At 35.4% G+C, this 27,655-nt stretch overlaps 2 pseudogenes; one reads left to right on the top strand and one right to left on the bottom strand.

The window, feature by feature from the left end:
• Positions 1-8,575, top strand: part of LOC116574064 — a 55,103-nt pseudogene extending 46,528 nt beyond the window's left edge.
• A 10,316-nt stretch (positions 8,576-18,891) lies between these two features.
• LOC116574063 lies at positions 18,892-21,127 on the bottom strand (annotated as a pseudogene).
• Positions 21,128-27,655: the final 6,528 nt, after the last annotated feature.

Here is a 27,655-nt window from a genome sequence, read left to right as displayed (position 1 = left end):
CTCTGTCTTTTGTTCTTTCTCTTTCCAAGGGGCATTAATCTGTCTACAACCAGAGATATATATATATATGTATCAGATATAATGGTTAAAATAGGATAACCATTAAATTACCATGTATATAGATACATAGCATTTTTCATATATAATGTATATTTCATATATATTTGAGTAATTTTTTTTTTAAGATTTTATTTATTTATCTGACAGAGAGAGATCACAAGTAGGCAGAGAGACAGGCAGAGAGAGAGGAGGAAGCAGGCTCCCTGCTGAGCAGAGAGCCCGATGCGGGGCTCGATCCCAGGACCCTGGGATCATGACCTGAGCCGAAGGCAGAGGCTTTAACCCACTGAGCCACCCAGGCGCCCCTATATTTGAGTAATTTGATGGTTTTGCAATTAAAGACCTGAGTGTCTGAAAGAAAAATACGTAAATAATATAGAAAGGCTTGAAGATATGGTCAGTGCTGCTGACATTTTTCTACAAATTATGTCTTCAAATTTTCATCTAATTTCTGAAACTGTTAATAACTAGGTTTCTAGTATGCATCTCCATTTATTTGAGAGTTGTCATAGTATTACTGGGTGTGTGTATATATATATATATGTATGTATATATATATATACACATATATATATGTATATGTGTGTATATATATATATATACACAAACACACACCCAGTAATACTATGACATGTATGTATATATATATATATATACACACACACACCCAGTAATACTATGACAACTCTCAAATAAATGGATATATATACATGTATATATATGTATATATATATATACATACATACATATACATATATATGTATATACATATATATGTATGTGTGGGTGTGTATATATACATATATATGTATATGTGTGTGTGTATATATATATACACACACACACCCAGTAATACTATGACAACTCTCAAATAAATGGAGATATATATATATATATATAATATATATATAATAGATGTTATATAGATGTTATATAACATCTATTCAGCAAGTGGCAGAAAAGAAATTTGAAACATCTGTTGCTGAGGTCTGAATGTTTATGTCCTCCAAAAGATTGTTGAAATCCTAAATCCCAATGTTGATGGTGAGGCCCTTGGGAAGTGATTTAATCATGAGGGTGGCTGCTTCATGAATGGGATTAGTGCTCTTATAAAAAAGATGTCAGGAGCCCCTTCGCCCCTTCCACCGTATGAGAATAAAATGAGAAGCCTCTGACCCAAAAGAGGGCTCTCACCTGTCTTGTTGGCACCCTTATGTTGAACTTCCAACCTCCAGAGGTGTGAGCAATACACATCTGCTGTTTATAAGCTGCCCAGGCTGGTATTTTGTTTTAGCAGTCCTAATAGAGTAAGACACCTTTGCTAAATCCAAACCTAAAGTTGCAAATACATGTCAGATAATTCTAACTTTGAATAGAAACACTTTTAAAAGAATATGTTCTTTATTTTGCATAAAAATACTGAAAGAATTAACAGTAATATGAAAGTGAAAATTCCAGAATTACTAAAGAAAAAGAAATGCTTGATGAATTTTAATTTGTTTTTGATATACTATAAAATTTTATGTAACTAATAAGGCTTTCTTGATTATACTAATGACATACCTTGCAATGCTTAAAATATTATGTTGAGGATAGAACCACCTTTAAAAAGACAATTATATTTTATATTTTTTTACTAACTTGTGAAAATTATCGCTGTATCTACTAGGATGAAGAAAATTTATTCATATATTCATTGCAAATAATTATTGGACATTTGAGATTAAGGTCAAAAGTATGTGTTCATATCATTTTATTTTCAAATGTTCCAAAGAGCACCCAGAATTTCAAAATGCTATGTTATGTATATATAAACCATTACATACATTACATTATTCTAAACTCTGAAAATTTTAATTTGTATACCTCATTCGTGAAGAGATAATATTGTTCGAAGGAGTCAGTATTTTCACAGTCATCAGAAACATTTTGAATGCTTTTATGAATTTGCCACTGTACTAGATTATACAAGACCACATTCAACAAGGTACATGTAGTCCCTGCCCTCCAGTTTCTTACTTTCCAACAATAGGCTAGTCAGACAAATACAGTATAGCGACTAGAAAATCAATTTATGTACTCTTACAACAATATAGCTCAGTCAAAACTCAGAAAATCAAGTGATACTGAAAAAAATAACAAAATACTTGAGCTCTAAATTATATATATATATTTTTAAAGATTCATTTATTTGAGAGAGAGAGAGAGAGAGAGAGAGAGGCTGTACACATGCATCCAAGCGGAGAGTGGGGCAAAGGAAGAGAATTTTCAAGCAGACTCTGTGCTGAGTGCAGAGCCAGACATGGGGCTCAGTCTCACGACCCATGAGATTATGACCTGAGCTAGAACCAAGTGTTGGTCTTCAACTGACTGAGTCACTCACACACGCATACTCTAGATAATATTTTGTCACTGCTTATTCATAGACAAATACTGATTTTGTCCCTACAGTATTTAAGACACAATTCTGGACTCTTGGGATATGCCAGTGAAGGACTCTGTCATAGGTTCCTTCCATGTGGAGTTTCCTTCTCTTCTCTAGTTAGGGAGAAGGAATAAAATAATAAACACATTAAATTTATAACTCATCAAACATTTTGAAACATAATAAATGCTATGAAACTAGAGTAAGAAAAGTATTTTAAGAGTACGATGGAGTGTAGCCAAGGGATGGGGCCAAAAAGATAATGATATTTGACTTTTACTATGAGTTTGAAAAGAGTGACATGTTTTCAGTTGTATTCTGAGAAAATGATAGAAAATAAGCCATTAGGGGACAAATGTGGAAGCCACATTTCCACTTAGGAAGCTGTTACTATAATCAGCTATAGAAATGGTTATGGCTTATTCCAGAATGCATTGGAATATTAAAAGACTTCTGGATTTATTCTGAAAGAGTTACCAAGGGGATTCCCAGATGTATTGAATGATAGCAGAGGGGAAAAAAGGAGAATTCAAAGAAAGCACTAAGTTTTTTGGCCTGAACCATTAGAGGGATGGGATGTCATCAACTGAAGTATGACAGGCTGAGTTTGCATTAGGTATTGGAAGAGAAGTTTGGGAGTTCGGTTATTGACCTATCAAGTTTTAAGACATCGATTAGCCATCTAATGAGAGGCACTGTGGAGAAAAGTTGATAATAACAGTGTAGAGGATTGAAGAAAAATATGAGTTGAAGATAAAAAAAGGGAAAGCTTTAAAATATACAGATCATATCTAAAGACAGAGACTAGTTTTATTTATCTGGACAATGAGCATGGATAGAAAAGATATCCTGGGCAGTATAATATCAATATGTGAAAAAGAAAAGAAGGAGCCCTCAAAAGATACTGCTTGGTGATGTTGATTTATATGTCAGAGATAGGTCCTCAACCACAATATAATGTTAAAACAGAATATGTATTATTTCATTCAATCCTGTCAAAACCTCTATTAATGAATTGTATAATTATCCCCATTTTTAAGTATAGAAATTTGTTGAAGAACACATAGTGATTCATTTACTATCTGGTATTACTGAGTTATTAACTATTACACAGTTTTATAGTTTGTATTGCTCTTGGACTGATTTCTTCTTTGAGAAGGGGGGGTGGGAGAGAGAGAGAGAGGAGTTTCTTTGCAAATTATACACTAATCAGGCATTTGTATGGATTTTTTCCATGAATAAATACACATATTTGTTGATTAAATAAACATCTCATTTGGGAATTTAAAAGGATAGCCAATAACTATTTGAATTAAATCTCAGAACTTCTAATCAGCATTTAGATCCCATTATGTGCTATTACTTATCTAGAATTCATTTTCATTATGTTTTCATTTGCAAATTCTTTATTAAATAATAGCTTCTGACTCCTGTCTTAGTGTTTTCTACATTCTCTTCTTATCTAGACCCCTTCTTGTTCTTGATGTTAAGTAATTTCCAGTACTCATCCTAAAGTATCAATTACATTAATTGTTTATTTCTATTCCTTGAGCTGTTTTGTACATGGTTGGTAGTGTATTAAAATAGATTCTAAGACAGACTAAGAAAGTAAACACATAGATAATCAAAAACTAGGAAAGTAGCAGTATATAACTGAGCCTATCAGTAAAAGGTAAAATAATGTGCATTTACCCTAAATAATAAAATAATTAGATAAAAATGAAATATTCAAAGAAAATTCTGCTGAAAAAATGAGTAAATAGAAGGTACAGAATGTAACATGTGTCTTCTGAAAAAAAGCAGCAATTAGTATTTGTGATCATGTGTATCTGTAAGTTTAACTCTTGACAATGCAGATTTGGTTGAAGTTTTATCTTCTCATGCAAAGAATGCAACATTACATATTTAATGCTCAATTTTATTTATTAATGACAATTGTGATCCAACATAGCAGTGTTTTGTGTATCATATATGTTATTAAAAGTGAATATATGACCCATATTTGCCACCAGTAATTTATTATCTAATTGAGATAACATAAGCATTTTCTGCACTCCAAGAATATAGTGAATCAAAAAATGTTAGTGCCTTTGCCCCTTCAATTGCATCATGTGTAATATGTGTTTTTGAGTTTATGAGGGGAGCACCTTGATGTTTTCCAATCTCACTCACTCAGTGCAGTAAGCAAAGGTAAACTGAAACCTCTTCTTTTTTAGCTATCTGTTAAAATGACTTATTATAAAGAAGCACTGAACAACTTTGCCTGGAAAGACTAATTCTACTTGTGAAGTATGAGACCTCCAAATGACCTAGGTGCTATATATATATATATATATATATATATATATATATATATATATATTTTATTTTTTTTTTCCCCCAGAAGATTATAAAACCAAAGAATCCTCTCCTGCTACTATCTGGTCTCAGAAAGTTGGTTCTATGTTTGTTTGCCCAACTGTGATAGTTTCATCCAAATTTTGGAATCCTGAGGGGCAACCCAATAGCATTCTTTCTAGACTGCCAATTAGGACAAACTGACATATTGACAGTGTTTTGCAGCCTCTATCTCCTCCTAAAATTTCCACCTATACCCCCTGGAATCTCAGCGCAAGCTAATCATGCCTTGTCCTTCATCAAAACAATTTAGGTTTAATAACAATGAATCTTATTATCTCTCTTCTCATGTGCTATCTGAATTGAGCTCACAATTATTTCAACTTTAATCTGTATTATATATTAATGACTTCAATATCCATATAGATGATCATACACAACTTTTCTCTTGAGATTTTGATCTTGATAATAACCACAAGCTCTTTATTTATACTTCTGTTTAGCTAGCCATTGCAAGAGGACCAAAGACCTTATATTCTCCAGAAATGGAATTCTAAAATATTATATTTTAAATGCTAAACTTGACTTATAATGACCATCCTTCATCTTTGTAATTCAAAGTGGCTTTTTGACATTATTGAGATCTATTTTATATCCACAATTATTTTTTTCTCTTTCTATCATGTCTTTCATAGCATTCTTTCTTCCCCAATTTGGCTTATTGAGCATAATTTTTTGGGGAAAAAAAAAGGATTACCACATAAAGACAGTATTCATGATAACCATTGTACTGTAAGTATATAAAAAATCTCAAATACATGCTAAAGAAAATTTAAATAAATAAATAATACTTAAAAGCAAGTTAAGTGAGTGTTGACGAGATGAGAAATGGGGATAAGAAATGAGTTTTTAAGACTATCAAAAAATATAACAACAACATTAAAATCTGCTTTCCAGGAAGTAATATGCAAGGCAGCATTGCAACAAGAGATAAATTGTGGAGTAAAAATAAATCATAAAGATCTAGGGATGAATTAGGTGTAAAGACTCTCAAAATGGAGAGCCAGATAGGCTAGTACACTCTAATTTTGTAATCCAAGTTCTTTTAGTTCTTGACTAATTAGCTCAGATATTTTTACTATGAATATTTGCTACTGGAAAAAGAGCAAATTCATGGTAGTTCTGGTTAAGTCCATGCTCAGTGAGCATTGTTGTATTTAGTAGAGTTTATTCTGGTCCAGAGTCATTGTTAACCAATCGTAGCACAATTGCTCACCCTTAAAATTAAGAAATTAATATGTGATTAATAAAGAATGTAATGATCATATTTATCATTAATTACCATATAAAATTTAAGCATTCAAAGGTAATACAGCCAATAACATTTTATGTTCATTTTCCTAAACCAGATTAGCATTCAGCAAACAAAAATTGGCATTGCTTTCAAGGCTAGGCATATACTGAAAAATATAATTCATTGTTTCATCTCAAAAAGATCACAGTTTATTTGTTTAGAAAACATTAAAGTGGGGCACCTGAGTGGCTCAGTCATTAGGTGTCTGCCTTTAGCTCAGGTCATGATCCTGAGGTCCTGGAATGCAGCCCTGCAGTTGGGCTCCCACTCCCTCTGCTTATGGTCCCTGTCTTGCTGTCTAGCTCTCTCTGTCAGATAAATTAAAAAAAAAAAAAAAATCTTAAAAAGGAAAAAGAAAGCATTAAAGTAATTTCAAGTAAGGTTTATTTGCATTCCTACACTGAAACCGAGAGGTAACCCAAAGAAACTTCCTTTAACACCAATTATAACACTTTATTAAAGCTTTAGAAATCCAGTAGTATAGGTCAGTTGTAAAGAACTGAGGGGAGGGAGGGAGGGAGGGAGACACGGAGACAGAGAGATATCAAAAGAGCAAAAGAAAGAATCCTAAAACATAATCATTAAAAAATCAGTTTCAGTACATTTTCCCTTGTTTTAGTAAAAGTTTCCTGAATTTCTTTGAGTAAAGCCTAAATGGATTTGATGAAATAAGTCCATTTAGTGGGGTGAATGTGTCACATGAACATAAAAATAATCATCATATTCTATCCCTTTGACCACAATAATTGATCAAGGATGAGCACATGACAGTCTGAACATGAGCCATCCATAAGCTTTTGTTCCTAACACTGGGGAAAAGTGTTAGGAACTTAAGTGTTAAAAACTGAAGCAATGTACATGACTCAACACAACACAAGACGGTGTCCAATGTCAATTAGTGAACAATGGAATGAAAATTTAAAAAAAAAAAAGAAAGAAAAAAAAGAAAAGAAAGAACATTAAAAAACAATTGAAAACATTTTTTTTTAAATTATGAAGCTAAATTTTGTAGGGTAAGTGGATAAGAGAAGAAAGACATAAAACACGAGGAACCTTGAAAATAGTACTGCATATTTTAAGAACTGCCAAAAAGTGATATTCATCTCTTATTATTTTTGCACATAAGTTACTAAGTAAATGATTGCATGGTAATGACTGTTAGCTGCCTCCATTGTCAATTATCTTTTTTCTTTCACAATAATAAAATTTTTTATTCAAAAAATTTCTTTTGTTCAAAAGAAAGACTACATTTCCCAGTGGCCTAGCAGCAAAGTTCTGGTCAATCTGATGAGGTGGAGTATTATGTGGGAACTTGTGGCAAACTGCTTGTCAAAGACAAATTATACGGAAGAAAATTAAACAGGCAAGGGAGATGTTATTCAAGACTGTTGCAATAAGGAAGAGAGAATGAACTCAACTCCACCACAACAAAAGGCAGGAGGGTTTTTAAACAATGGAGAAAGTAGTAGAAAGTAGTAGAGAACCAGACTTCCTTGGGGTCAGTTGACCTTTGGGATGTGTTGAGCACATTGAGTCATTCCTGAGTTTGCAAGTGTTTTTTCTCTGTGTTTAGATCATCTGTGTTTCCTAACTGGTGTTCATCAAAGTAAGGCTCCAGAAGTCCCATAGAAACTGAGAAATAGGAGCGCTATCTTTCTTGATCACATTTGAAAAGGATGGCTCCAGGTCCCTGAGAAAGACATTTCTAGATTGTAAAACTGGCTAGAGGCTGGGAGATTTACATACATTTCAAAGGAGCAGAGGAAGAATCTGCAATTAGAAGTTTCTAAAGTAATTGTTCTAACAAAAAAGAGATTAGGGATTTACAGTCAGGAAAACATCTGTTTAAATTTTAATCAAGCTGAAATTAACATTAAGGCAGTCTTGATTATTCTTTAACAAAACCAAAAATATATATGACCTTTGTCCTCTTTTAATTTCTTCTTCTATCCTGATGTCTGGAATGTAGATTATTCTTTGGACTAAGATGATAGGGGCTGCACTTTAGGGGTGCAGAGTAATGAAGAGATTCTGGGTCTGTGAGGAGTTTGTGAGGCAGAGTGCCCTATCAGCTCTGGACTGCACACTTCTAAATATTTTGTGTTTTAAACCATTGGGGGATTTTGTTCTCTGTTGCTCTCAACTGAACATAACATTGCTTATTGCTTGTTTGTTGAACTGTAGTTAATCCAAATGAGTTCCAGAATAGCTTCTCCAGCCTTCACCAACTGTATGTGTTCATGAAGGTCAGAGAACCAAGAACCCGAGTTGGGGTCTTGGGCCCAGCAATAACCGTAGAAGGAAGAGAAATAAGTTTGGACCCCAAAGTCAAAGGCACAAGCAAGGCTTTGTTGGAGCTATATCTGGAACTGAAGGGAGACGTAGCGTTAACAGAGTAGTTCGTTGGACCTCTGCAACACAGGGGAAGGCCCTGCTTATATAAAGTTCCTGCTCAAGTTCCCAAGCTGGCCCAATATGCTAATAAGGAAAGAAAAAAAAAATGTCTCCTCCTAATTGGTTGGACAAGCCACCTCCTGCCTGGTCAGAAGGTCCTCCTCCTGAATGAGTAATATTGGTAGGCAACTCAGGGAACTCACTAGTGCCTTGGAGCCGTGGTCATCAGGTTTGTGGAATTTGTTTTAAGCCTGGCTTGTATATATTGGGCTGAATCCTGGGTTTGCTCTGTCAGAGAATCAGCATAACAATAACAGCCAACAGAAAGTGCCCCAACTGCATGTTTTTCTTTTTCTTTTTCTTTCTTTTTTTTTTTTTTTTTAAGATTTTATTTATTTATTTGTCAGAGAGAGGCACAGCAAAAGAGGGAACACAAGCAGGAGGAGTGGGCGAGGGAGAAGCAGTCTTTTTGCTGAGCAGAGAGCCCAATGTGGAACTGGATTCCAGAGCCCTGGGATCATGACCTGAGCCACCTAGGCCTCCCAGCCCAAGTGCATGTTTTTCACTTGGGCTTGTTCCCATTGTCCCTAACTGTCAATAAGAGCTCCTTTTACCTCAATGTAAACATTTGTTTACTGTCTAGTGATGTCGGGGACCGCCTCCGGCCAGGAAAGTCCCTGCCATTACAAGACGGCACTTGGCTCACTGCCAGCAAAATACGCTGCAAGTAAACAACAAACTTTCTGGTGAAGCCCGCCTAAAGGAGGACATAGTCATTGGCTGTTTCAAATTTAATCAGCATAGTAACAAGACTCTCATTGGCTCTCCCTATTGCTTGGCCCCTTATTGGTCACCCTGCTATATATAAGCTAAGGAAGTTGACGAAATAAAAGGCGGATGAAGCATTAAATAAAGGGAATGAGGCATTAACACCGAACCAGGCTTCTTGTCGTCCTTGCGGGTCGAGAGCGACAGTCTTATTTATTATGTTTTATATGCAAGTGTTTCACTTTCTTGGCTTAATTCAAAGGTAGTCTCATTTTGTACATCCCTTAGAGGATAACACGGTAACTACCACATAATTTACCCTCAAGTAATACTTATTTGAAGAATTATATCTTAATAATATCTGTATTTAAAAATTATACAAAATTTCCATTGTATGGTTTTTGTGTGAATTTGGGAATATATCAGAGAACATGGAGATTTGTGAATATGTAATTGCCTTTGCAACATATTATTCTAAAAAGTGAAACCAACATATAGACTCTAGTCTGGGAGAATGGAGGACAGTATCTGTTGCTAATTATTTTGATTACTAAGTGATTTATAATAATATAAAAGTAAAAAGCAAAAAATATAAGAGAATTTTTCATACTTTAGAAATCTCTGAAATTTTTAGCTAAACTGTTTTGGCCCCCTTTCTTCAAATAAAACTTTAAGTAAATTCAGAATGCAGAGAACCCCAAGTTTAAAAATAATTGCCTTTCAAGCTCAAGCAAATAGAAAATTTTCTCATTTTTATTATAGGTATTTTACTGAGACCTTTAAAACGAAAATAAATAATGTCAAAGCTCAGTGAAGAAATGTGGTGCATAATAAATATTAAACAACAAGATAATAATGATAATGATTTTTTCATTGAGGACAGCTTTTAAATTTTTGATTCATACAGACTATTAACTTGAAACCTTAATAGAGTATTGATTACATAGAAGAGCTCTAAATAACAATAAAGAGATCCTTACAAATGAAAAAATCACAAGACAGTTTCTAATTAAAGTTGTAATTTATTATTATAAAATAAATGTTATAGCTATAATTTATGATCAGTATACCTGAATAACTAACTCTGATTGTGATCAATAAGTATTGACTAATAGAACTGAGTTGTTTGCAATTTTTTCCAGGCATGCAAATCAGGACACATTTGCAAACACCAGAAGTGTCTCTCTTTAAGCAGTGCATTCTGTTAGCAAAAGTAAAGTAAATATACAATAAAAAGACCAATTTAATCATTGGTTTTATTTTATATGGAATCAAATTAAATTAAATTTAAACTGTGATGTACATTTGCATATCCAAGAGTCAATTTGTGTATTCAAATAAGTTTTCGAGGAGTAGATTGGAGAAAATGTGTTTGAAAAGCGATGTCTCAAGATAGGATGCACATTTTAAACACAGTGTTGGTTGGGAATGAAAAAAACATCCATTTCCTATTGCTAGATAATGATCAAAGTTAACGATCAACTTTATGTTCAATCCTAGTATGGAATTTACTCCTAGTATGGAATTTTTTCAATTATAAGTGAGAGTGAAGACTGTTCTAATTATATACGTATCTCTGATTTTATCCACAAATATTTATTGAGCAATCCCTATGTGCTGAGCACTGCTGTGCTGTGTTTTGGATCCTGTGTTTATCAAAGAAAGAGCTCAGACCTGAATTAAAACTGGGAGAATAGTGGAGCCAGTGCCGTCTTTGGCCTCTCACAGATGAGATAGTAAAAATCAGGGCCACTGTGTGAACTTCATCTGTTATTTAACTTTGATATGTCTCTGTGTCCTCTTCTGCAACATGAGGATAATAGTAATTAATTTTCCAAGTTGTTGTAAGGGCTAAGTGAGATGATATGCAAAGTGCTGGAATATGTGAGAACTCAACAAATGGCAACTAATGATAATTGAATAATAATTGAGTAATAATTATAAGCCATTGTGAGCCTTGATAAATATATTATTGTGGTTGAGATTTCAAGTGACCGAAATATATCAAGACCCACTTTGGATGGTTCTTTTCTCATTTTAGTATAGAACATGAATGGTGCCTGGGTGGCTCAAATGGTTAAGCATCTGACCCTTGACCTCAGTCTAGGTTTTGATATGAGGGTTATGAGTTCAAGCCCTGCATTGGGCTTCACATCTACAGTGGAGCTTAATTTTTTTTTTTTTTTGTAAATATAGAAAATGAGCCACATCCAGCAGTTATTTAAAAAAAATGTATCTGTTATATTTCATGTGGGTTCATATTTTCGGATCAGATTCCGTTTGACAGCATAAAGGCACTGACACTGATAATCCAATGTAGACAGCCTCATATAAAGGCAGTCATCATATTTGATGGGCACCCTTGTTGCTTCCAGAGTGTATCACTGTATGAGCGTGGCTCTCCCATTAATCTGAATGATACTACAGAATAATGGTTTCACTTTTAATAATTTTTTTTTCAACAATGCCAACTACTGGAATTCTTAGGAGAAGAAGAGCTGTGTGGTAGTCTGTGGCTATACTACAGAGAATATCACTTTGCATTAAACTGTATTCTTTTAGGAAATAGTCTGAATCTTGCTACCTGTGCCTTAAAATTTTAGAACTTTCCGAGCATCACTTCTTTTAATTTACCATGATAGCCCCCAATATGAAATTGTATGATTTTCTAGTTCACTATTCAACTTGTCTGACTTCTCAAGTGATATTTATGATTATTGGCTTTTTATCTTCTAATTTTATCAATTGTATATGTTGAATGGCTCATTCCTTGAATAAGTATTCTCAGAGTGGCATCAAATAAAGTCTCAAGTTCTCTGCTAACAAAATATCCAGAACCACATTGCTCTACATCAGACAAGTGTTACCTATTATCCTATTAAATTCTGAAACAATATGTATATATTTTGTCAGCATTTTTCACAGACTACTACAGAGAACGTTATACCCATAAGATGTTCAATTAGAATGCAAAACCACTGAAGGTAGGAAGTTTTATCTGTTTTATTCCTTGCTATTTCCTAGTGCCTGGAACAGTGTCTGGGAGATCTGAAAAACAGTTTTGCTGAATGAATGATAAAAAAGGAAAATTACTGAGGAACTACTGAATACTCTATCCTATCTTAGAGATTTATCGTACATATTAGGATATTAAGGACAGCAGAATATCTTTATCAAATAAGACTGTTAATCTAGGGGTGCCTACGTGGCTCAGTCAGTTAAGTGGCTGACTCTTCATTTCAACTCTGGTCATGATCTCACGGTTCTGGGATTGAGCAACATTGGGCTCTGAGCTCAGTGAGGAGTCTGCTTAAGATTCTTTCCCCCTCTGCCTCTGTGACTCCCGTTGCTCACGTTTTTTCCTCTTGCTTTCTCTCTCAAATAAATAAATCTTAAAAAAAAAAAAAACTGTTAGTCTAAATGTTTATACTCAATATCCTACAGAAACCTTTCAACACCTGTAAAAATCAGTTGAAATACATGCTCCTGTGAATATATTTTGGAAAGCTAAATTATTCGCACAATTCAGTTTACATAAGTTCATCAAATTGGCTAAAGGATACTTTTAAAATATTATTAATATTGTTTTTTTTTCCTCATGTAGAATGTCAAATTTCAATCTTAATATAGACACATTCAATAGTGATATTTTCTCATCCTGACAAATCCACATTTTAGGTGGGTGAAATGATTTGCATCTCCCTCACTATTTTCCTGTCATCCTTACTTTTTAAACTGACAAGCTAGCCTGATTTTCTTCCTTTCTATACCAAATTAGTTACCCAGAATTAATTGCCTGTTTCCTTTTCAAGAAATGCTGTTTCTGTTTCTACAAAGAGATCAACGTTCATTTAAAATTCAGTTTGTTAAAGACTTCTCCTCTGCTTGGTATCTCAGAAGAGCTAGTAACAGGCACATGACTCTTTCTTCTGAAACACCATTTAAAGAGCAGGTCCTGCCCCTAGGTCCCATGCTGTTCTTTTTTCTGATTCCAGGGAACCTCACTGGAAATGTTACACACAAATTGACATTGACTGGCTACTCTGTTAGGCTTTATAATGGACTGACAAAGAGAAGCACGCTTTCTAATTCAACTGTTTCCATCTAGGAAAAACAGGCGACTCATTGATCCTATAGAGACAAAACATCAAGTACTCAGAAAATCCAATTCACTTAAAAAATTAGGCTGTATTTTTTTTTTTTTTTTGTCAGTCAAATCTTTATTTTAGTCTGAGAGAAGACCTAATACTGTCAACAACTTTGCAGGCACTTTAGTGAAAATATTTTGTACATTGACAAATTAAATAATGCTTCATTTTTCCTACTTTTTTTTCCACTTGATTTTTTTATTTAAAATTGTAATGAAATAATAAGCTAGAAGTACATATTTTACTTCAACCATTCACACAAAAGATTTCAAAGTCAATGAAGTTTACTTTTTAAAAAAAAAATATTTTAATCAATAATTTTCTTCTATGTCAAAAGTCCAAGTTCATTGGTTATGTGGGTTGCTGTATAAGTAGGATAATTATAAAACTTAAGTCTTGGATATAAACAGATTTAGCTGCTTACTAACTATATGATCTTGGTTAACATATTTACTTTTTAAGCTTTGTTTTGCTTACCAAAATGGGAATATTAAAATCTTTACTGGCCAAACAAATAGATGACGCTAATTTAACTTGAGTCTTTTTTTTTTTTTTAAATAAGATCTTATGATAAAACATCTATTCTATGGTTCATGTTCTATAAATTTTGGAATAAAATGGGTTTTTAAATTATAAATTATTACTAGCACAATTGATATAATAAATAACACCAACCAATTTATTTGTCTTTAGCGTTATATCATAATCCTTCATGAATCACTTAAGCATTATTTCTTTTTTTTAAAGGAGTAAAGTTTGGGGGCACATGGGTAGCTCAGTCAGTTAAGTATCAGGCTCTTGATTTGGCTAATGTTATGATCTTCCAGTTGTGGGATCCAGCTCTGTACTGGGCTCAGTGTTGGGTATGGGGCCTGCTTGGGATTCTCTCTCTCTCTCTCAGAGAGAGAGGAATTCTCTCCCTGCTCCCCACCCCTTCTCATGCTCTCTCTCTTTCTCTTTCTCCCTGAAGAAAAATAAATGAGTAAGGTTTTGATATTGGGAGACTTGATTATTTTGAGGAAAGATCAATATGAATTATATATCATACATAAGAGAAAAATATCTATATGTTGAAAGACACATTTAGTCTTATTGGACACTTACCACATCATAAGTGTTATTTCTACAAAATACGATGGGTGAAATACTAGCAAGAAAAGCAAGTTATACCAATATTTTCTATCACACAACACGTTATAATGTACATCTTCACTAATTGTACATCCATTTCTGCATCTTAGTATAGAAGCCAATGTATAGTCATGTCATTAAGGTAATTCACTGAAAAAGTTTTGGTTTTAACTCTCTTACCTCAATATCATCCTCATTTGAAAATTTAGGTAACTAAATTTCTTTTTACAATATCTACATATTGAACACACAATGTCAAAATGGTAGATGTAGGTAATTTTTCAGAATGAGAAATATATATATATATAGATATATCAACATTTAACTTTTAGAAACCTTGTTTTTGTGCTGTGTATTTTTAATTTAATGTCTTTCAGTTACTACAGTGTCACTGGTGACTAAACTACTGACAAAGTTGGATAACTTTTTGAAATATATTAAAATATTGGGTAATTATAATGATTAGAAGTTATAATTTCAGAAGAGTCTAATATTTTCACACATCTTGCTTCATATCTTTCATGAATTGTTTTTATGCTATAATTCATCCAAGGACAGTTATATATGTATATATATATACATAAACATATAGTTGTCAAGACTTTGAGACCTTTGGGAAATACATCTCTCTATGCAGTACACTAACAAAATGTTTGATATTTGCCTAGTGTGTCACTCAAAAGGGAGAGAATGCTACTGCTTTGTTCATCCATAGGAAAACTTCTAATTTTCCTTTGATAAAAGCTGAAAAGACTCAGCTAGGGATATTTTCTTTTCTCTGAAAATAATAATAATATTTTAATGTTAATTTTTATGTTTTAACATTAAAACATAAAACATTAAAGTTAAATTAAAATTCTCATAAAGCAGGGGCGCCTGGGTGGTTCAGTGGGTTAAAACCTCTGCCTTTGGCTCAGGTCATGGACCCAAGGTCCTGGGATCGAGTCCCACATCAGGCTCTCTGCTCAGCAGGGAGCCTGTTTCCTCCTCTCTCTCTCTGCCTGCCTCTCTGCCTACTTGTGATCTCTATCTGTCAAATAAATAAAATCTTTAAAAAAAATTATCATAAAACATCAAAATTTTAATGTTTAATTTTAATAAGAATAAAAAATTTTCCTTCTAAAAATAATACCGATATTTCTATGAATACTTTAAATTATATAATTATATTTTATAAGGTAAATATTTTTCTATTAAATATCTTTAATTACAAAGAGATATATAGTTACTTAGTTATATAATCAAAATGTATTTTTTCATTCAGTCAACCAGCATGAATGTGTGTATATATATATACAAGTTTATATACTCAAGTTATATATATGATAGTATTCCACACATAGGTCTGTATCTCTCTCTCTCTCTCTCTCTCTCTCTCTATATATATATATATATATATTTATATATAAATATATGACTATGTATTTATATATACATATATATCTATACACACATTTATATATAGGATTATATATATGTTTATATAAGTTTATACATATATATGTATACATACATACATATAGGTTTATCAAACATGAATTGTCCTGAGTATAAATATACAAAAATTATTGGGGAAATTATTTTTAGTAATTGTTTTCATTAATTATTATAATATAAACACATATGCATGTGTATGTTGGAGATAGATATATATGGATATATATTGACTATTTTTTTCTCTTCTATGTTATACTGGTAAAACAAATGGAGATTTATTTAAGTATCAAAATTATGCTATTTTATACAAACATAGAGTATATACTATATGTATTATTCAGTAGTTGAAACTTCATTTTGATATTTAAGCATCTGGGGAAAATCTATGGACATCTAGTAAAGAAGTGGGGCACCTGGGTGGCTCAGTCATTAAGCATCTGCCTTCAGCTCAGGTCATGATCCCAGAGTCCTGGGATTGAGCCCCACATCAGGCTTCCTGATTGGTGGGGAACCCGCTTCTCCCTTTCCCACTCCCCCTGCTTGTGTTCCCTCTCTCACTGTGTCTCTATCAAATAAATAAATAAAATCTTTAAAAAAGAAATACAATTAGTAATGAAATGATTGACCATGCAGACTCATTTAACTACCAACCACTATGATTTCTCTGTTTCAGTATATTGAATCTAGAATTTTCAAATCGTTTAATTTTCAGCTTAGAAAATATTTAACACTCTCTGCGGCCATTCAGGTGAGGTGTTATGCACTGTGCTGACATGAGGTTAATCTGGAGAGGACAAAGTTGGGATGAAAGCATTAATTTTACCTATGACTACACAACAGCATCCACCCCCAATTCAGACTACAAATTTGAACCTCTTCAAATCTAAGTGGTCAGAAAGCATCTTCAAAATTGTTTTTTAATTTAATTGCAATGTATCTTCAACTTCATGTTAATGACTCAACAATTATATCATACCAGTGTATTTTTGTATAGTGATGACTAATGTTCTTTGTCAAAACTTTGACTAAAACTTTGTTCTAATTTAACAATGAAGTTAGGAATTCAATAGCACAGCAATAATTGTTTGTTAAGAGCAATTCAAGAAAAAGGTCTTCATTGATTATAGAATGAACATGCACACACAAACACACACGGAGTTTTCTAACACTGTATAACAGGTTGTCAAAAATTTAGGGGCTTACAACAACACCCGCATACTATCTTACACTTTTTTTCTGAGTCAGGAGTTTGCGCAAATTAGCTGGATCCTCTTCTCAGATCTCACAAGGCTGAAATTAATGTATTGGGTGGGACTGAGATTGGCATCTGGGATTAGAGTCTTCCAAACTCATTTAGGTGATTAGAAGAATTCAGTTCCTTGTGTTTGTCTGACTGCAGCCCCCCCCCCCCCCCCCCCCCCCCGCTTTCCTGTTGGCTGCCAAATCTGGGCGGTTCCTAGCTCCCAGGTGGCACTCTCAGATCCTTGATATGTGCCTTCATCCATTGCTCTTACCTTAAGACTTCCCTAAATTCCGAAGGACAAGACCCTTTAAAGGGCATACTTGATTAATACAGGCCTACTTATGTAATCTCCCTTTTGATTAAGTCATATGATTAGTAAACTAATCAGAGGAGTCTTATCATATTCACAAACTATTCCTTTCCTCAAAAGGAGAGTAGTCTATAGAGCCCCACAGTAGAATTTAGGCTTCTTAAGGCTATCTCAGAATTCTGCCTATCATAATATATATGTGATATCATAAGTCATGAAATACTTACATAAGAAGTCTGCACTTAGTGTTTTACTTCACCATGGGCTGTACTTTGCTTGAATTCATACGCAAGATACATTTATATTGGCAGGTCTTTTTCTGTTTTGATAAACTTCAGCCATAGCTATCTTTTGAAAACGTATATTAAATTACCATACTCTTTCCCCCCTACAAACACCTCCATGGCTTTTTATTTATTATAGTAAATAAAGCCAGTTATCCCTAAACAAATGCAAAGTTCATATTATATACCACCACCTTCTTATACCAGGATCCCACCTGCCCTTATCCCTCTGCTCTGGGCTGTGAACAGGCTATGCTTCCTCCATGGGACATCACACATGCCATTCTTTCTCCTTGGAGTATCCTTCCTTCCTTCCTTGGTCCTCTAGGTAAATTACAATCATTCTTCATTAAGCAGCATCAGTGCCTCAGGGAAGCTTCTCTGATCTCTGTAACTGTCAAATTCTATTGGTGGCTCTTTTCATAGTTGCAGTTTTCTGTCTACTTGTGTGATTATACATTGTTTTTAGCTGGATTGTGACTGTGTTTATTTTATCATTAGAGATTAATAATACTTTAAATGAATGATAAAATAAATGAATGAACAGGTACCTGGGTAGGTCATTCAGTTAAGTATCCAACTCTTGGTGTTAGCTCAGGTCTTGATCTTGGAGTCATGCGCTCAAGCCCTGTACTGGGCTCTATGCTGGGCAAGGAGCCTACTTAAAATAAATAGGTCGGTAGGTAGATAGATAAATTAAAAAATATAAAAAATTAAGAAATCTTAGAGCCTCAAAAAATGTTCCTGGAAAGTTTTTAAGTTTATAATTTTCCCCTATAGTCAATATTATATTTATCAGAGATTATAGATTGGTTAGTTTTTGGAAAGTCAATTGAAAAGGTCAGAATTAAAATACTTTGCTCCATAAATACTATGTCATAAGATCTGTGTAGGTTTTATCTAAAAGAAGGACATGAAAATTTGAAAGCAGGGACAGGGAAAAGGGAGTGGAAGGCCAAGGATATATTAATGAGAACAAACTCTGTACAGCTAACTTCATTCATGACAAGTGGGTAGAAAGAACAAACCAGCCTTCTTCATTTTGCTCCTCAATGTTTGCTCTTGTATGAAGAGGTATGCATCACCTACTTCCTAAGGTAGTGTTTAATGGAGAACAAGAATACCTAGTAGCCCCTTAAGATCTTATTATATTTATCCCAGTAGTGAGAGAGATAGCACTACATTTTGAACTTTCAGGGGATTCTGTTCCTATAAGAGATACCTCAGTTGTCCTCTTTCCTCCTTCAGTCTGTGCTCTGAGAGGTGACAGAATGGGTGATGTTGGTGGAGAGGAGGGATTCAAACCAGCAAGTGTCTGCTGCTCTGCAAGAGCTTTTCATCATGAGCAGCCATACTCTGCTGATTCGTTGTTGTAATCCATTCCTCCATGCTACTTGGTGTTAGAGATCATGTTGCTACAAAAGTAGCCTTCATGTCACTTGCATGACTTACCTCTTGTTTGTTTCATTCCTGAAGTCCATCCCATTGCTCTTCTCTTGGCCTAGTGTTATTTTTCCAATGTGCCTTGATAGGTGAATTCCGCATTGTTGACACAGCAATTCGGGCCATGATGTCATTTCTTTGTATTGATGCCTCATTTGTTCTAAGCTGTTGCCCATCTCCCAGTACTGGGGACTCTTCTAAGAAGCTGGAGGTTCTGGGCCTCCTGAGTGTTTGAATAAGAACTACAGAGAGGCTTCAAGGGGTTAACGTAAGGACACTGGGCTTCATTCTCCAGATCTCCTCCCATGGAAGAGACCATCCACCACTGAGTATGAAGACATAACTTTCCTTGTTTGAATTCTGATTGTCTGCACCATTAGGTAAGGTCTTCTTTTCTCAATTTTGTTCCTTCTCAATCATTTCCATAATGAAGGAATTTGTAAAGCAGGATGAGTTTGAACAGTCCTCCTTAATACATCCTACAGGGGAGAGAATTCTGAGTTGATTTTCTGTATTTATGGTGCTATTTGAGCTGCCAGGCCCAAATATCTGTGCTGGAAAATTATTGGCCAGATTCACACTATCTGGGGAGGTTGGTACTCGAGATAGTCTAACAGACAAGTTTTCCTCTGGGAACTCAACCACTTCTTCCACTCTGAACATCAGTGGCACAGAGACATTAGCATTTACAGCAGGGCCTCTGATTTATCTATAAATATCCTACTCATGGATTCCCTTTCTGATGCCTGACTTTTTTTTGTTGCTGTTTATCAAAGGACAGTTCTTCATGGCATGTGTGAGTGATAGAAGGTGCTCACCCGTTATGACCATGCACTGCTAAACTCTTGCCTGGGTAGCAGTATTTTCTTCTCTAAGAAGAAGAATTTCTGCTGTAAGTGCATCAGTGATCTCTCGATGATCACCTAACAGTTGTTCCAGTTGCTGCCTTATCTCTACTTTATGCAGCTGGAGCTCACATTCTTTATGGTACCAAACCAGACAATAGAGGGAGCTCACCAGTGAGAGAGTGAAACCTGTAAGGCTGACTACTCTGTAGTCCCTCGACCTGACATTCTGTCCACCACTCACATCCTTCCATGTAGTGTTCCAGTTCACGTAGCACGTGTTTGAGGGCATCCAGCCTGGATTTATTGCTACTTGGTAAGTCTTTGGAGGTTGTACTAGCTGCTAAAGTGATTATCTTCTGCTTGATAAAAGCACGCAAGTCCAGTTTTCCTTTCACTTTAAGTGTAAATACACTTTTATTAAGTGTATTAAGTGAAAAACACTTGTCCCACAATATAGCTGGAGTCTAGAGTCTCAGTACATTCTTCAGATTGAAGCTTGGTGTGGATTCTCCTGGCAGTATTGGTAGTATTGAGAGCCAGCTTTTTATTTCCTTGATGGAGGGGGCAGATGATGGAGTTCCTGGAGGGGTGGTTATTTGTGACTGTGTCACAATTTTCTACTGATTTTCTGCTGAGTCCACAATTTATTAATTAACTCAGAATTATCTTCCTTTAGTTGGCAGAGAAACTTGTCTGCATTCCTATTTGACTGAAAGTTTATACTTACCAATTCATTCTCACTTTCTTCTAACCGGCTGGTAATAGTTCTTCTTCTTTATCTTCCACTTCATTAAGAGCCTGAGGCTCCAAGACAGTTTCATTAAGAATAGTCTCAGTGACGGGGTCTTGATTTACCACACGGAAACCTTGAGAAGAATTAGGAGCCATTGTTGTGTTCAGAAACCCTGAGCCTATGAGAATCTTACTTGATTCTAGTATAAACATAATGCCGGACAATAGTTCTTCCTGGATTTCTCTGGGTTGTTTTTTACTTTTTCTTTTGTCTTTTATATTTCAGGTCTTCTTAGGAAAGGAATTACAGAACATTTCACTCCTAGACACATTTCAGGATAGTAGAAATTGCCCTCATCTTCCTGAAGATTTGCTTACATTCTAGAGTCATAATAAACTTAGGCACACCATCCCGTGACGGACATCAGATTTGATTTCAGTGTAACAAACCAAGAGAGATTCCCCTCCTCAGATCACAACACCCTTTGACATTTTAGATTAAAATAAAGTATTTCTCTCCCATAGGGCTAAAGGGATGATATACCTGCTGTCCAATACTTCGTGTTATAATTTTGGAGCACCTCTCCTATAATATGAATCCACTGCATACCCAAATAATACCTGATTCTCACTGTGGACTATTGGCTGATCATTTGTGTTCCCCCCAAAATTCATTTGTTGAAATTCTAACATCAATGTGATTGTATTAGGAGGTGGAGCCTTTGGGGTGATTGGGTCATGAGGGTGGAACTTTCATTAATGGGATTAGTGTTCTATAAAGACACCTCAGAGAGCTCCCTCCCCACTTCGATCATGTAAAAACACAGCAAGAAGATAGATGTCTGTGAACCAGGAAGTGGGCACTCACCAGACAACAAATCTGCTGGTACCTTGATCTTAGACTTATCAGCCTCCAAACTGTGACACTGTGTGTTCCATTGAGGATTGGGGCTCAAAGGACTGGCACCAAGATTCCACCCAGGCTGGTGTTTTTGGTGTGAGTAGTGCATGGCCTGTGTCTCTGCAGTCTGGTACTTCTGTCAGGATATACATGAAATTCCATAGACTAACTTGTTTACTTGCAAGTCTGGTAAAGTCTTAGACCCTTTACACTTTCTGACATAACATATATTACATAAAATATTCTACACAAACAAATGTTAAGTACCTGTTTCTCAAAAAAAAAAAATAATAACATCGGTCTCAATAATATGCTTAGTATTTAGATTTTTTTTTTTTCCCTCAAGATCTTGGTGTCTGTGGTTTTTGGTTTATGATACTGTTCAAAAAACAACCAAGCATCAATTGCTATTTTAAAAAATCAACAAACTGTAAATTAAGAGTATGAACAGCAGTAAGGACAAGATGGCAGAGAACTAGGAGACCCTGTTTCAACCAGTCCCCTAAAGTAAACTAATTTTCTACCAGAACACTCTGCACACCCATGAAATCAGGATGTAGGATTATACACTTCTGGGTCTCTATGAGGGCAGAAGACACCAGTGGAAAGGTAAAGCAGAGTGGGAAAAATCAGACTGATATCAGAGGATAAACAGAAAGAGGTGGGGCCCACCAGAACTGGGCCATTGGAAAATAATACCCCAATATGAAAGTGCCCTGTGATTGGGGACCAGCATTAACTTGGATTCTGGTTAAAAGCACTCAAAAAAAGCAAATATCTTAAGGGGCAAATGGTGAAATTGGGTGGTCACAGGCATGGTCTTAAGCCCATGGACCCAGGACAGCCATCACCGGTGACCACCCGGGCCAGAGAGAGTGTGGCAAAGCCTGCAGGCGGTGGTCTCTGAGCCGCTGGCTTTCTGCTGCTTGTACCAGCACTAGGCTAGGTTCTCTAGAACCACAGCCTTTTGCACTTTGCATGCACTGTGTGACTGGGATCTGAATCATGCTCACCACCTTCCCCTGAAAGAGCTCCATCTGGATGCTAGCTGATGGTCTCAAGCCCAGGCTTGAAAATCTCAGTGGGCTATCTCTGGCTGGGATCTCTCAACACCAGGCAACAACCTGCAAAACCCTGAGGTCTGGACCCCAGACAGCAGTCCTGGCCAAGGCAGTCACTGGAAGTGGGCTCCCTGGACCAATATCGCTCATGGTTTTACTGGCATGGGAGTGCAGAGACAAGCGGGCACTTTGGACAAACCCTGGGATGGTGGCTGGGGATGTGCACTGCCTGTGGGAGTATTCATGACTCAGTGGAGTTTGCAAAGGGGGAATCTATGTGCTCTGGACCACCCAGAGGGGAGTAGACTGAGGCTTCTCTCTGAGATGGAAGTCTGGGTGCAGTTTGCTTTCCACTAAACCTCTGAAAAGCTGCAAAAAGAAACCAAAGAACAAAAACCTCCAGAGAACAAAAGCCTGAAAACTGGTTTCCACAGAACCCAGCCCCTTGATAGGGGGCAGGAGAACTCAACCCAAGCAAGACTGACTGAAAGTAATGCAGCAAGCCCTCCCCCAGAAAGCCAGCCAAAGTAACAAGAGGAAATCCACCACAGGGTCCCCATAAAACTGTAAAACCCCAATATCAGGGGGAAACCAGATATTAAGCTCCTGGTATTTACCTAAAACCTTATAAATACAACTTATATTTTTAATTCATTCTCACTATTCTTGTTTTTTTTTTTTAATTTTTTTAACCTACTTACCATTACAATGACAGGTTCCATACAACATATTCCATAATAACCCTTTAACTTGAACTTTTTAAATACATATACCTGTGCTTTTCTTTTGCTTTTCTATTTTTTTAATATACATATAGATATAAGCTTCAAGGTAATCCTCTTTCCCTAATCAGTACTACCCCTATATAGAAAGCAGTTTTAATTTCCTTTTATCTCTGGAGAGTTGAGTCCTTTAACAAAGATATCAAGATACACCCAGGAAGAATCAAAATAACCTTCCTCATCCACATCAAGGTTTTATAACCATCCTCCCATCCATTTCTTCTGTCAGTGTTTCTGTGTATTTGTTTTTGTTCTGGTATTATATAAATCTTATCCTTGGGGTTCATTTTGCCTTGGTTATTTTTTTTTTTAAATTTTTTCCTCATCATTTACTTACATTGGTCTTATTGTTTGTCCGTTTTTGTTTGTATAAAACTTACCTTTGGGGACCATTCTGGCTGGATCTTCTCTTTTTCTCTCTCTCTCTTTCTTTCTCTCTCTCTCTCTTTTTTTCTTTTCTTTTTTTTCCTTTCTTTTTGGTGATGATTTCTGATTGTTCAAAAGAGTTCCAGGGTGCACCTTGCCTGAATCATGGTTGATAAATTCAGCTACACATCCCTCAACTACCTCTCACCAAAATGACTAGGAGGAGGAACATCCAACAGAGAAAAAATCCAGGGACTGTGCCCTTTCCATCAGAACTATTGGATATAGACATAAACTGTATGTCAGAAAGGGAATTCAGAGTAACAATTATCCAGGCAATGACTAGGTTGGAGAAAACCTTAGGTGACAACATGGAATTGATTAGGGCAGAAGTGAAAGCCACCCAGGAAGAAGTATAAAATGCTATCAATGAGATCCAATCTAATCTAAATACTCTAAAAGCTAGGGTAATTGAGCAGAAGATAGAATTAGTGATCTAGAGGACAAACTGTTAGAGAAAAAGGATTAGGAAGAGTTATGGAAGAAATAGCTTGGAAACCATGAAAATAGAACTAAGGAAATAAATGACACCATGAAACATTCCAACATGAGAATTATCAGGATCCCTGAGGGGGAAGATAAAGAAAGAATTCTTTCTGAAATTCTCAATGAAAATTTTCCCAGTCTGGGGAATGGAACCAATGTTCGTGACCTAGAGGCAGAAAAAACACCCTGCAAGATCGAATCTAGAAAGACCTCAAGACACTTGATTGTGGCACTGATGAATCATAATTTTAGATAGGAGCTCCTGAGGGCAACTAGGGGGAAGACATTCCCTATGTACAGAGAAAGGCCAATCAGAATAACATCAGACCTGTCCACAGAAGCCAGAAAGAGCTGGCAAGACATGTTCAAGGCACTAAATGAAAAGAACATGCAGCCAAGAATACTTTATCCAGCAAGGCTGACATTTAAGGTGAGATAAAGAGCTTCCAAGACTGGCAAGGTTTAAAAAAGTATGTGACCACCAAACCAGCACTACAAGAAATATTAAGGGGGGATTCTATAAAAGAAGAAAGAACCCAAGAGTGACATAGATCAGAAATATACAGAAACAATATATAGAAACAAGGAATTCACGGGCAACATTTTGTCAATAAAAACATATCTTTCAATAATTACTCTTAATGTAAACGGCCTAAACAGTCCCATAAAATAACACAGGGTTGCAGATTGGATAAAACAACAGGACCTGTCCATATGCTGTCTACAAGAGACGCATTTGGAACCTAAAGATTCATCCAGACTGAAAGTGAAGGGATGGAGAAGCATCTTTCATGCCCGTGGGCCTCAAAAGAAAGCTGGGGTAGCCATTTTCCTCTCAGATGAATTAGATTTTAAACTAAAGACTGTAGGCAGAGATAAAAAAAAAAAGTACACTACATTATTCTTAAAGGATCTACCCACCAAGATCAAACAATTGTAAATATTTATGCCCCCAATACAGGAGCAGCCAACGCATAAGACAACTGTTAATGAAGATAAAGAGTCATATTGATATGAATACATTTATAGTAGGGGATCTTAACAAACCACTCTCAGTAATAGATCACCCAAGCAGAAAATCAATAAAGAAACAAGAGCATTGAATGACACATTGGACCAGATGGACTTCATAGAAATTTACAGAACATTCTACCCTGAAACAACAGAATACTCATTCTTCTCAAGCACACATGGAACTTTCTTCAGAATAGACCACATACTTGGTCACAAATCAGGGCTCAACCAATACCAAAAGACTGAGATTATTCCCTGCATATTCTCAGACCAAAATGCTTTGAAACTGGAACTCAGCCACAAGAAAAAGTATGGAAGGAATTCAAGCACTTGAAGCTAAAGACCACCCTGCTTAAGAATGTTTGGATCAACCATGAAATCAAAGAACTTAAACAATTCATGGAAACCAATGAGAAGGAAGACACATTGGCATAAAACCTATGGGATATGGTAAAGGTGGTCTTAAGGTGGAAATACATAGCCATCCAAGCCTCACTCAAAACAATTAAAAAATCCAGAATACATCAGTTCTCTTTAGACCTTAAAGAACCGGAGAATCAACAACAAATTAAGCCAGCTCCACACACAAGGAGGGAAATAAGATTAGAGCAGAGATCAATGAGATAGGAACTAGGGATACAGTAGAACACATCAACAAAACTAGAAGCTAGATTTTGAAAGAATCAATAAGATTGATAAACAGGCCAAACTATCCCAAAAGTCATAAATTAATATTATTATCAATAATCAATAAAATTATTAATTAGTAAATTCATAATTTTAAATAAAGCAATAAAGTTATAAAATTAATAAAATTATTAATAAATTAATAAAATTATGAATGAAAGGGAGAGATCACGACTAACACTAAGGAAATAGAAACAATCATCAGAAATCATTACCAACAGTTATATGCCAATAAGTTAAGCAAACTAGATGAAATGGATGCCTTCCTGGAAACCTATAAACTTCCAAAACTGAATTAGGAAGAAATTGACAATCTTAATAGACCAATATCTAGTAACGAGATTGAAGCAGTGATCAAAAACCTCCCAAAAAACAAGAACCCAGGAACTGATGGATTCCCTGGAGAATTCTTTAAACATTCAAAGAAGAAATAATACCTATTGTCCTGAAGCTGTTTCAAAAAATAAAGTAAAACTTCCAAACTCTTTTGATGAAACCAGCATTACCCTGATCCCCACACCAGGTAAAGACTCCCCCAGAAAGGAGAATTTCAGACCAATATCCCTGATGAATATGGATGCCAAGATTCTCAACAAGATCCTAGCTAATAGGATCTAACAGTACATTAAAATGATTATCCACCATTACCAGGTAGGAATTATCCATGGGAAGCAAGGGTGGTTCAACATTCACAAATCAATGTGACAGAACAAATCAGAAAGAGAAGAGAGAAAAAATACACGGACCTCTCAAATGATGCAGAAAAAGCATTTGACAAGAAACAGCATCCATTCCTGATTAAAACCCTTCAAAGTATAAGGATAGAGGGAACATTCCTCAACTTCATAAAATCTATGAAAAACCCACAGCGACTATCAGCCTCAATGGGGAAAAGCTGACTTTTGGGGAATGGGGAATGAACTTTTGGGACTTCATCAAGATCAAAAGGTTCTGCACAGCAAAAGAAACAGTCAACAAAACAAAAAAACCTTCCCTTTGAGATCAGGAAAACGACAAGGATGTCCATTCTCACCACTGTTGTTCAACATAGTACTAGAAGTCCTAGCAACAGCAATCAGACTATAAAAAGATATAAAAGGTATTCAAATTGGCAAAGAAGAAATCAAACTCTCTCTCTTCACAGATGATATCATACTTTATATAGGAAACCAAAAAAACTCCACCCCAAACTACTAGAACTACTAGAACTCCACCCCAAACTACTAGAACTCAGCAATTCAGTAATGTGGCAGGTTACAAAATCAATGTATAGAAATCAGTTGCTTTCTTATACACTAACAATGAAAATATAGAAAGGGAAATTAGAGAATTGATTCCATTTACTATAGCACCAAGAACCATAAGATAACTGGGAATAAACCTA

This window comes from Mustela erminea, chromosome 15, assembly GCF_009829155.1.
Source record: "Mustela erminea isolate mMusErm1 chromosome 15, mMusErm1.Pri, whole genome shotgun sequence".
Taxonomy (NCBI): Eukaryota; Metazoa; Chordata; class Mammalia; order Carnivora; family Mustelidae; genus Mustela; species Mustela erminea.
This window is presented reverse-complemented; position numbering and strand designations above follow the sequence as displayed.